The sequence below is a fragment of the Thalassophryne amazonica genome, chromosome 13 (genome assembly GCF_902500255.1).
Source record: "Thalassophryne amazonica chromosome 13, fThaAma1.1, whole genome shotgun sequence".
Lineage (NCBI taxonomy): Eukaryota > Metazoa > Chordata > Actinopteri > Batrachoidiformes > Batrachoididae > Thalassophryne > Thalassophryne amazonica.
In genome coordinates this window covers 54748633-54761591 of record NC_047115.1, presented here as the reverse complement: position 1 = coordinate 54761591, position 12959 = coordinate 54748633, and the positions used below count along the sequence as shown (strand labels likewise).

The 12959-nt window shown below is 46.8% G+C and overlaps 1 protein-coding gene across 1 annotated transcript in view; it reads left to right on the top strand.

Moving 5' to 3' along the window:
* The window catches only part of dst (dystonin), a 318051-nt gene that overhangs the window by 46048 nt on the left and 259044 nt on the right, over positions 1–12959 (top strand). The gene's annotated exons all lie outside the window — the stretch shown is intronic.

Genomic DNA, 12959 nt, shown 5'->3' with positions numbered 1-12959 from the left:
CAACTTTCATAAGTGTCTCATGAAATCAGTGGTGACATAATGTCCTGTTTCATTCGGGGAGTACACAACATGAAATACAGTAGTGTTCAGAATAATAGTAGTGCTATGTGACTAAAAAGATTAATCCAGGTTTTCAGTATATTTCTTATTGTTACATGGGAAACAAGGTACCAGTAGATTCAGTAGATTCTCACAAATCCAACAAGACCAAGCATTCATGATATGCACACTGTTAAGGCTATGAAATTGGGCTATTAGTAAAAAAAAAGTAGAAAACGGGGTGTTCACAATAATATTAGTGTGGCATTCAGTTTGTCAATTTTGTGGAACAAACAGGTGTGAATCAAGTGTCCCCTATTTAAGGATGAAGCCAGCACCTGTTGAACATGCTTTTCTCTTTGAAAGCCTGAGGAAAATGGGACGTTCAAGACATTGTTCAGAAGAACAGCGTAGTTTGATTAAAAAGTTGATTGGAGAGGGGAAAACTTATACGCAGGTGCAAAAAAATATAGGCTGTTCATCTACAATGATCTCCAGTGCTTTAAAATGGACAAAAAAAAAACAACAAAAACAAAACAGAGACACGTGGAAGAAAACAGAAAACAACCATCAAAATGGATAGAAGAATAACCAGAATGGCAAAGGCTCACCCACTGATCAGCTCCAAGATGATCAAAGGCAGTCTGGAGTTACCTGTAAGAGATGTGACAGTTAGAAGACACCTGTGTGAAGCTAATTTATTTGTAACAATCCCCCGCAAAGTCCCTCTGTTAAATGAAAGATGTGCAGAAGAGGTTACAATTTGCCAAAGAACACATCAACTGGCCTAAAGAGAAATGGAGGAATATTTTGTGGACTGATGAAAGTAAAACTGTTCTTTTTGGGTCCAAGGGCCGCAGACAGTTTGTGAGATGACCCCCAAACTCTGAATTCAAGCCACAGTTCACAGTGAAGACAGTGAAACATGGTTTTGCAAGCATCATGATATGGGCATGTTTCTCCTACTATGGTGTTAGGCCTATATATCGCATACCAGGTATCATGGATCAGTTTGGATATGTCAAAATACTTGAAGAGGTCATGTTGCCTTATGCTGAAGAGGACATGCCCTTGAAATGGGTGTTTCAACAAGACAGTGACCCCAAGCACACTAGTAAACGAGCAAAATCTTGGTTCCAAACCAACAAAATTAAAGGTGATAGAGAGAGGTTGAATGGGGCATTAATCCTTGTTCTGTGATGTGATATGTAGCCCCAAAAAAATTGGTTGGGTCTGTAATGGCTCAGAACCTTCCTAAAAGGCTTTCTGAAACAGCTATGTTACTATGCTGGGTTTAGAATGCGTCGTTTGCCCTTAATGACGTCGTTTCGGAGCTTATTTGGCAACCTCATTATGAAATGCACGTATGTGTTGGTGCTGATCGGTTGCCGTTGTTTGATTGGCTGCCCTTGCTCTCGCTGAAAAGAAAGAGAGGAGGATCAGCTGTTTTTAACAGCAGATGCGGAGCGGCTCGGAGAAAAAAAGCATAAAAATGACTTTGTAAAGCTCAGTGCCGTTACCGGCATCACTGGTAGTTGTTGGCGCTCTTTTTTTCTTCTGGGCGAGAAGGTTCTTATAAACAGACACACGCAGAACACAATGCGCGTGCTCTCCCTTCGCGGCACTGCGACCGGCTGCTTGATGAGGACGTAAAAAAAAAAAAAAAAAAACCATGCAAAATTGGACTAAAAAAATCAGCGAAACTTCATTTGCTTTGTTTTACTTCAGTTACTGTGACTTCCAAAGGTTATGCATTGAAATAAGCAAGCTGCCCTTTGCAGGCTTACTTGCTGCCAGCATAATAATGCAAATAGCTACCTGCTAAGGGGTTAGCTCATTCCCTTTAGAGGAACAAACCAGAGCTAATGTGCCATTCTAACGTGCAATTCTTACAACAGGAATATGGCGCAACACAAATTTAAAACAAAAGAAAATGTGATACTTACAGGCTGTACTGATTGCTGGGGTTGAGTTTGTCGCAGAGTCCGAACTGACCCTCTACTGAGTATTAAATTCCGACTGAAGCCAGCTCGAAATTGTGCAAGGTTTGTGAAACAGTCCTCCGTGAAATGTGCAGAGCAAAGAAATAGTCAGCGGTTGTATGTACTGGGGATGCAGTTAAAAATGAATAAAAGCCAGTGATCGCGTACATTGCTTTCCGTGGGAAGATTGTAGTCCGCTAAAACAGCCTGGGAAAGCACACCTGTAGCTCGCCATTGCTCCTCTTCGAGTGTTACGAATGGGTGGGCACAACCTTATGAATAATTAATTTCGAAGGGGTGTTTGTGAAAGGGGGGGGGTGTGGGTGTGTGTGTGGGGGGGCTATTGGTGAAAAGTGACGTAAGTTTTCTCTCAAAACGGATTGGCCTGTTTTCTAGGGGCAATTCAAAAAAGGAGAAATACTTGAAATAGAGGTTCTGAAACTTGCTGGCACTTCATGTGTATTCCCCACAGCGGGGAAGACTCTGAACTAACACCAAAAACATGAAAAAGATGATTTTGATTCTCTATCCCCTTTAATGCCTCGCAGATGTGAAGAAATCATGAAAAACTGTGGTTATACAACTAAATACTAGTTTAGTGATTCACAGGATTGCTAAAAAAGCAGTTTGAACATAATAGTTTTGAGTTTGTAGCGTCAGCAGCATGTGCTAATATTTGTTATGTGGGCCGCTGAAGAGGAGGTACTGCTGGCCCACCACCACCAGAGGGTGCCCTGCTTGGAGTGCGGGCTCCAAGCACGAGAGGGCGCTAGACCCAGAAGAAGTGACAGCTGTCACTCATCCTCAGCACCAGCTGTCACTCGTTCATCATCATCATCATCACCATAAAGGCCGGACTGCAACTCCACCTCCTCGCCGAGAAATCGACTACCGAAGAGGTAATTTCTCTGCTGACTCATATCGTTGAGTGATAATCTGAACTTCTTTTGCAGCCGTTATCCTGTGGTGTTCGTCCTTATCTGTGGGATTGGCGTTTGGTGTGACAGCGACGGCTTCGCCTCACACCCCAAACCAGATAAGTGGTTTAAACAGGAGCTGCACGAGTGTGTGATTGGAGGTGGAGGTGCTCCCTCCTAACTGAGTGCAGACTGTGGATTACTGAGTGTGCGGACTCACACTCATTCATCTTGTCTTTGTTTTCTGCCAGCAGTATCAGGGTCGACAGCCGAAGACAGAGGCCACCTGGGGACTCGGGACTTGGCGGCTCCGGTGTTCTTCAGACCGTTGGTGGTGGAAGCCATGTGGGACGCGGCTTCTCTCTCGTCGGGGGTCTTCTATCTTCGAGCCTGCCCACACGTCACCTGGTGTTAATTGACTTTACAAATTTTGTGTGTTTAGTTGTGTGTTGTCACAACATTAAATTGTTACTTTTTGGCTTATTCATTGTCCGTTCATTTGCGCCCCCTGTTGTGGGTCCGTGCTACGACACCTTCCCAACAGGATTTCTCGGCCATTCGTCATGGATTCCGAGGGGCGTCAACCCGAGCTTGAACGGCCAATGGAAGAGCCAGGAGCGCAGGCGTCAGCGGGAGGCGTGTTGAGTGAGCTGCAGCAGATCTTAACCGCCTTCACGGCTCGGCTAGATTTAGTGACCGAGCAGAATGTTCTCCTTAACCGGAGGGTGGAGGCTCTCACCGCCAGGGTGGAAGCGCGCGATCAGGGCGCTGCTGCAGCCACTCCTCTTGCTGGTCCTGGGCCCGTAACAGACGTTCCACTGGTCATTCAACGACCCCCCCCCACCGTCCCCTGAAGCATACATAAGCCCTCCGGAACCGTACGGGGCTGTGTTGAGACGTGCGCAAACTTCCTCATGCAGTGTTCGCTCGTCTTTTCACAGCGTCTTGTCATGTACGAGTCAGACGCCAGCCGGGTGGCTTATGTTATTAATCTGCTTCGAGGAGAGGCACGCGCCTGGGCTACGGCGCTTTGGGAGCAGAATTCACGGCTCCTAACGTCTTATGCTGGGTTTGTAAGGGAGTTCAAACAAGTTTTTGACCATCCCAACAGAGGCGAGACCGCTTCGAGCGTGCTGCTGTCAATGAGACAGGGGCGTCGCAGCGCAGCCGAGTATGCAGTCGTCTTCCGCATCGCGGCAGCGAGGTACGGCTGGAATAACGTTGCGCTCCGCGCCGCCTTCGTAAATGGACTGTCTCCGGTCCTGAAGGAGCACCTGCTGGCTAAGGAGGAACCGCGGGATTTTGACGGGCTTGTCGTTTTGGTTATACGCTTAGACAACCGTTTGAATGAGCATCGTCGGGAGCAGGCCAGGGGGGCGTGACCGGGCACGAGCCGTCCCTCCCCCTTCCGGTTCCGAAAGGGTGACGTCGTCCCCACGCTTCACTGCCAGAGAGCTCCGTGTGGCTACAGCTCCCCCTGCTGAGGAGGCTATGGACACGAGCAGGGCCAAAGTAAAAACAAACGTCAGACAAAGGAGGCTGGCCCGCGGGGAGTGTTTTGTCTGCGGCTCTTGTGAGCATATGCAGAAGGACTGCCCCAAAACGGTCAAACTACAACGCGCGTCCTTAGAAACTGGGCTAAGGGTGGGCCATAACACGCACGCGGGGAAATCCCGCAAATCTGCACGAATCCCAGTGACGATCCTTTGTGGGGATCTAACCCTTCACGCCCCAGCACTGGTAGACACGGGGTCGGAAGGGAATCTGCTGGATAGCAGATGGGCAAAGGAAGTAGGGCTCCCCCTGGTGGCTCTGCCGGCACCATTGCAGGTGCGAGCACTAGATGGCACCCTGCTTCCATTAATCACACATCAGACACAGCCTGTGACCTTGGTTGTGTCTGGAAATCACAGGGAGGAGATAGTGTTCCATGTAACACCTTCTACCTCCCGAGTGATTTTGGGATTTCCATGGATGGTGAAGCACAATCCCCGGATAGATTGGCCGTCCGGGGTTGTGACGCAGTGGAGCGAAACCTGCCACCGGGCGTGTTTAGGATCCTCGGTTCCTCCCGGCACGACGGCTAATGAGGAGGTTAAAGTCCCCCCCAATCTATCGGCGGTGCCAAAGGAGTACCACGATCTTGCTGACGTCTTCAGCAAAGATCTGGCCCTCACTGTTCCCCCGCACCGACCGTACGATTGTGCCATCGATTTGGTCCCGGGCGCTGAGTACCCATCCAGTAGGTTGTACAACCTCTCACGTCCGGAACGCGAATCAATGGAGACCTACATCTGGGACTCTTTAGCTGCCGGGCTGATCCGGAACTCCACCTCCCCGATGGGTGCTGGTTTCTTTTTTGTGGGCAAAAAGGACGGTGGACTCCGTCCATGCATTGATTACAGAGGGCTGAACGAGATCACGGTTCGCAACCGATACCCGTTACCTCTGTTGGATTCAGTGTTCACGCCCCTGCATGGAGCCCAAATTTTCACAAAATTGGATCTTAGAAACGCGTACCACCTGGTTCGGATCCGGAAGGGAGACGAATGGAAGACGGCATTTAACACCCCGTTAGGTCACTTGAGTACCTGGTCATGCCGTTCGGCCTCACTAACGCCCCCCGCGACGTTCCAAGCTTTGGTAAATGACGTCCTGCGGGACTTCCTGCATCGGTTCGTCTTCGTATATCTGGACGATATACTCATCTTTTCCCCGGACTCTGAGACCCATGTCCAGCATGTACGTCAGGTCCTACAGCGGTTGTTGGAGAACCGGCTGTTTGTGAAGGGCGAGAAGTGCGAGTTCCACCGCACTTCTTTGTCCTTCTTGGGGTTCATCATCTCCTCCAACTCCGTCGCCCCTGATCCGGCCAACGTTGCGGCGGTGAGAGATTGGCCCCAACCAACAAGCCGCAGGAAACTGCAGCAGTTCCTCGGCTTTGCAAATTTCTACAGGAGGTTCATTAAAGGCTACAGTCAGGTAGTTAGCCCCCTGACTGCCCTGACCTCCACCAAGGTCCCCTTCACCTGGTCGGATCGGTGCGAAGTCGCGTTCAAGGAGTTGAAACGCCGGTTCTTGACTGCACCAGTTCTGGTGCAGCCTGATCCTGATCGCCAGTACATAGTGGAAGTGGACGCCTCTGACTCAGGGATAGGAGCCGTGCTGTCCCAGAGCGTGGAGGCTGATAAGGTTCTCCAGCCTTGTGCCTATTTTTCCCGCAGGTTGACCCCAGCTGAACGGAACTATGACGTCGGCAATCGGGAGCTCCTCGCGGTGAAGGAGGCTCTTGAAGAGTGAAGACACCTACTGGAGGGGGCGTCGTTGCCTTTCACGGTTTTCACGGACCATCGGAACCTGGAGTACATCCGGACCGCCAAGCGGCTGAACCCCAGGCAAGCCCGCTGGTCTCTGTTCTTCGGGCGCTTTGACTTCCGGATCACGTACCGCCCCGGGACCAAGAACCAAAAATCGGATGCGTTGTCCCGGGTGCACGAAGAGGAAGCCAAGGCGGGGCTGTCGAACCCCACCGAGACCATCATCCCCGAGTCCACTGTCGTGGCCTCCCTTACCTGGGACGTGGAGAAGACCGTCCGGGAGGCCCTGGCAAGGAGCCCGGACCCGGGGACCGGCCCCAAGAACAGACTGTACGTCCCACCAGAGGCCAGAGCTGCCGTATTGGACTTCTGTCACGGATCCAAGCTCTCCTGTCATCCCGGAGTGCGTAGGACCGTGGCAGTGGTCCAGCAGCGCTTCTGGTGGGCGTCCCTGGAAACCGACGTTCGGGACTAAGTCCAGGCCTGTACCATCTGCGCCAGGGGCAAGGCAGACCATCGGAGGACCTCGGGACTCCTCCAACCCCTGCCGGTGCCTCACCGCCCCTGGTCTCACATCGGCCTGGACTTCATCACAGGCCTCCCGCCGTCCCAGGGCAACACCATCATTCTCACGATAGTGGACCGGTTCTCCAAGGCGCCCCACTTCGTGGCCCTCCCGAAGCTCCCGATGGCCCAGGAGACAGCAGACCTCCTGGTCCACACGTCATGCGGCTGCATGGGATACCATCGGACATTGTATCAGATCGTGGTCCCCAGTTCTCTTCGCAGGTTTGGAAGAGTTTCTGTAAGGAGCTGGGGTCCACCGTGAGTCTCTCGTCCGGGTACCACCCCCAGACAAACGGCCAGGCAGAGCGGGCTAACCAGGAGTTGGAACAGGCCCTTCGCTGCGTCACCTCCGCGCACCCGGCGGCCTGGAGTCACCATCTGGCCTGGATCGAGTATGCCCATAACAGCCAAGTCTCGTCTGCTACCGGCCTCTCCCCTTTTGAGGCATGTTTGGGGTACCAGTGTGATTGGAGGTGGAGGTGCTCCCTCCTAACTGAGTGCAGACTGTGGATTACTGAGTGTGCGGACTCACACTCATTCATCTTGTCTTTGTTTTCTGCCAGCAGTACCAGGGTCGACAGCCGAAGACAGAGGCCAACTGGGGACTCGGGACTTGGCGGCGCCGGTGTTCTTCAGACCGTTGGTGGTGGAAGCCGTGTGGGACGCGGCTTCTCTCTCGTCGGGGGTCTTCTATCTTCGAGCCTGCCTACACGTCACCTGGTGTTAATTGACTTTACAAATTTTGTGTGTTTAGTTGTGTGTTGTCACAACATTAAATTGTTACTTTTTGGCTTATTCATTGTCCGTTCATTTGCACCCCCTGTTGTGGGTCCGTGCTACGACACCTTCCCAACACTATTATTGTGAACACCCCCTTTTCTACTTTTTTTACTAATAGCCCAATTTCATAGCCTTAACAGTGTGCATATCATGAATGCTTGGTCTTGCTGGATTTGTGAGAATCTACTGAATCTATTGGTACCTTGTTTCCCATGTAACGATAAGAAATATACTCAAAACCTGGATTACTCTTTTTAGTCACATAGGACTACTATTATTCTGAACACTACTGTACATGTTCTACAACCAGTCAAAGCAGAAATTTTATGTTTTATTTTCATTGGATGATATCACTCAAAGAAGTCTGAACTGCTACAGTGAGTGATTATGTATAGTGGGTAGTTCTTTCTTTGTCTGTCTCTGTCTGTCTTTGTGTTTCTGTCTGTGTGTCTGCATACCGGTGTAACATTGTTAAATGCAGTAAACTGAATGCTTTCGTTTCACTAACTGCCAAGTTTGCTGTTACATCATACAAGGGAGTCTGGCAGCTCACACTCCATTGTGTGATGTCATTTGACAGTAGAAAAAGTCAACATAAAATAAAAGAAATCCTTTCCACGTGGGTCAAAGCTGGCACTTAAAAAAAAGTTTCTCAGTCACATACTACATTTCACGATTGTTTTTTATAGGTCAGAATATGCATTCATCCCCCCCCCCCCCCCCCCCCCCATAAAACACACCATCAATAACAAAAACAAACAAAAAATTAGGACAATCTGACCTGCAAGTTGCTTTTTACCATTAAATCTGGAGTCTAATCAGTGTTCTTTTAGTTTTGCAGTGATGTTTCTGAGAATGTTTGTTGTGAAAAAAGTAATTGTACTCTCATTATTAACATCCAAGCTCCAGATTTTCCAATTAGTCATTCAGGTATCCAAGTCTGGTGTTTACTTGTGTGCATTGGAATGGATTGTGTGTTTCCGTAGTCTGTCACTGAAGGTTTATCGAGGACACATACTGCATTGTTCCTTCATGGAGACTTAAACAAAGGTTGACTGGAAGGTTTGCTTTAAAGGCTTGGCAACCTGTCCCAGTCCCAGACTGGCTGTCCCAGTCACATATTTCAGATGCTGCCCTGCCCTTCAAAACTGACTAGTATTCTCACCCACAAAGAATGAAAATGGTTCATCTTCTGCTGTCTTCCCTTATCATTTCAGGAGTTATTTTTTTTATACTCATTCTGACTTTCATGTTTATACAATTCATATCAAGTGTCACTTCAAAAAGAGACAATTTTGATGCGTTTCTGCAGGCACAGATGACGTAGGTTCCATTAAGTCCGAATATATTAATGTGAAGCCTTATGCAATGCTTAAAAAGGAACTCAAGTATTTTGTGAGCTTGGCTCTATTTTATTTTTTAAATGTTTTTGAGTTAATCTTTTTAATTAGGACAGATATCATTTTCAATGCAGTATTGATTTAGAAAGCAAACACCATCATGAGCGAGCTGTCTACATAATGTAATTGTATGGGGTAATTACCTAAAAACACTTGCAGTAAACTGCTTCTTGTTGCTGCTGAAGAAGAAAATGTCATTAGAAGTATCTGGTGTCTTGGAGAAGATAATTATGGAGGTAAACCTTTTCTGTTCACAACAGAAATGAACCCATCGTTGGCCATTGACTTATGACGGAGAGCCATACCAATGAATTCGCTGGGAGGCTAAGCTAACTGCATACCAGTTATTTAAGAAGTTTCTTATCATTTATTGATTTAAACATGCACATGTTCTCCTCTGTAGAGATCCTCATCATGTTACCAGATGGTTGTAATGACATTTTCATATGTTCAGTGCTAACAAGAAGTGGTTTACCACATGTTTTTGGCTTTCCTGGTGCAGTTACATTTCATAACCAGTTAGCCTGTGGAGCTGTTTGTGTTCTAAATCGATACTGTCCCAAATGAAAAGATTAGTGTTAATTTTGTCACTTGTTTCCTTAATTTAGTCTTAGTTTTTTGTCAGATGTCCTTTTTAGTTTTTATCATATTTAGTCATTCACATATCATTTTTATCTAGTCATGTTTTAGTCAACTAAAAGTCTGTTCATTTTAGTCTGCTTTTGGTCAGATGAGAACTCAATGTATTTTAGTCTCATTTCAATTGAGACATTTTAGTCTTTTTGATAAAAACACACAAGATTATTTCTGATTACCATTTCAGTCAATAATGCAGTGTTTCACACTTCTGAAATACTGAATGATCTCATTACCTGACAAAATACACTTGTTGAATAATTGAAGGCTTGTGGTATTTTTCCCCAGTATTTTAAATCTGCAAGGCTTCCCATCAGATACAATTAGACATTCGGTTTTCTTTGGTGCATGTCTTTTGAAATGACATGTTTGTTGGATCTAATTATTTCATTTGCACTTTCAGAACTGGCTGGACATTTGTTAAAGCAAAGCAGAATAAAATAAAATAAATAATTCATAATTTCTAATGTTTTTGTCTACTGTAAGAGCCACAACTTGAGCCAATTTAATTTAAATATGATGCATACTTCATATTTCACTTTTTCTTTTTAGATTTCATGTTAGTTGTTATCGTCACCTTCCTAAAATAATGCCCTAAGTCATATTTCCCAAAACATGACTTAGGCCATTATTTTAGGAAGGTGACAATATGTTAGTCATACAGTGGATCCGGAAAGTATTCATAGCACTTCACTTTTTCCACATTTTGTGTTACAGCCTTATTCCAATTAATGTTTCCCTCAAAATTCTATTCACATCACCACATAATGACAACATGAAGAAGTTTTTTTTTTTTTTTTTTTTACAAATTTATTAACGATAAAAACAAAGAAATCACATGTACATAAGTATTCACACCCTTTGCTCAATACTTTGTTGATGCACGTTTGGCAGCAATTACAGCATCAAGTCTTCTCGAATATGATGCCACAAGCTTGGTGCACCCATCTTTGCGTAGTTTTGCCCATTCCTCTTTGCAGAACCTCTCAAGCTCCATCAGGTTGGATGGGAAATGTCGGTGCACAGCTATTTTCAGATCTCTCCAGAGATGTTCAATCGTATTCAGGTCTGGGCTCCGACTGGGCCACTCAAGGACATTCACAGAGTTGTCCTGAAGCCACTCCTTTGATATCTTGGCTGTGTGCTTAGGGTCATTGTCCTGCTGAAAGATGAACAGTCGCCCCAGTCTGAGGTCAGTAGCGCTCTGGAGCAGGTTTTCATCCAGGATGTCTCTGGACATTGCTACATTCATGTTTCTCTCAATTCTGACTAGTCTCCCAGTTCCTGCCACTGAAAAACATCCCCACATTATGATGCTGCCACTACTATGCTTCACTGTAGGGATGGTGACTGGTTTCTTCCAAACATGACGGCTGGCATTCACACCGAAGAGTTCAATCTTTGTCTCATCAGACCAGAGAATTTTGTTTCTCGTGGTCTGAGAGTTCTTCAGGTCCCTTTTGCCAAACTCCAGGCATGCTACTATGTGCATATATCTAAGGAGTGGCTTCCATCTGGCTAGTCTACCATAGAGGCCTGGCTGGTTGATTGCTGCAGAGATGGCTGTCCTTCTGCAAGGTTCTCCTCTCTCCACAGAGGAATGCTGGTGCTCTGACAGAGTGACCATCGGGTTCTTGGTCACCTCCCTGACTAAGGCCCTTCTATCCCCGATCGCTCAGTTTAGAAAAGTGGACAGCACAAGGAAGAATCCTGATGGATCCAAACTTTTTCCATTTACAGATGATGCAGGCCACTGTGTTCATTGGAACCTTCAAAACAGCAGAAATATTTCTGTACTCTTCCCCAAATTTGTGCCTCGAGACAATCCTGTCTTGGAGGTCTCCAGACAATTCCTTTGACTTCATGCTTGGTTTGTGCTCTGACAAACACTGTCAACTGTGGGACCTTATATGTAGATAGGTGTGTGCCTTTCCAAATCATGTCCAGTCAACAGAATTTACCCAAGGTGGACTCCAACTGAGCTGTAGAAACATCTCAAGGATGATCAGTGGAAACAGGAGGCACCGGAGTTAATTTTGAGCTTAATGGCAAAGGCTGTGAATACTAAGGGCCCCTTCACACACAGTGTGAAGTTTGGATGAAGTGTACACTTGGTGCACGTGATGCAGGAATCGTGTGCAAACTGTGTAATGTTGTCCCTGCCTCCAATGCCTCGTACACATGTTGCTACAACTATTTCCGCACACAAGCACCTGAAAGACAGAGTGTGCGCTGTGCAAACCCATCACACCCTCTTATGGCAGGTGCCGGCCAAATTCCAGGTGACACATATGAACATCTAACACCGCTCGCATGGCACTTAGAAAGTGTGTAGCCAATTGCACTCTTAGCATGACAACAGACTGCAGACAATCACTTTTGTACTCACAGAGACATTTGTCGAAGTCACACATGAGTGTGACTTTGGTGTGTGCGCTGAGATGACAGGAGGTGTGTCCTCCCACTGAAGTGGCTGTGGAAATTTGTAGATCTGGACACCAGTTACTGTGTTTGGACGGACATGGACAAACAGTTGCTCACTGATGCGCGTGTGTCTGTTTGCTGTTATCAAATGGACATGAATAAAAACACATACTGTGGAGATGGGCTGCTCCCAGGTTGAAACGGACCGTCAGATCAGAACACGCAGCAGGCGATCTCACTATCACGTCACCCACGTGAGCTCTGTTCCACATGATGCGGTGTCCTGCAGGGCGTCGTCCACATGACACACGCGCGTGGCCGGTTGGAGACGTGCCAGCAAATGTGGATATGAATGAGACAAGTGAACTGCTTCTCATTCATAACTGTATGTCTGTGACCATGGGTCATTTACAGAGGAACAGATGGATCATATTTATATTGCTCGCTTGATAAATTTTTTATATGGTGTGGGATTTTAATTTTTTTGTACTACTTCCATGTCCTTCCTGATAGGCAGATTCCCACAGCTTTCAAAGAACAGCTCCGTAGCTTAGTGGTAAAGTCTCTGACTGGCAATCAGAGCTTTTGGATGGCATGGGTTCACGTCCAGTGGGTTGTATGTTTTTTGTTTTTTTTTTCTTTTTTTTCCACTTAAGCGTTGCAATGTGGTCCCACAGGTGCCGTTTGGTTTTATTTTTTATATTCCACATAAGCGGTGCAATGTGGTCCCACAGGTACCGGTTGGTTTTAATTCATTTTTTTATATTCCACATAAGCGGTGCGATGTGGTCCCACAGGTACCGGTTGGTTTTATTTATTTTTTTCATATTCCATATAAGCAGTGCGATGTGATCCCACAGGTACCGGTTGGTTTTATTTTTTATATTCCACATAAGC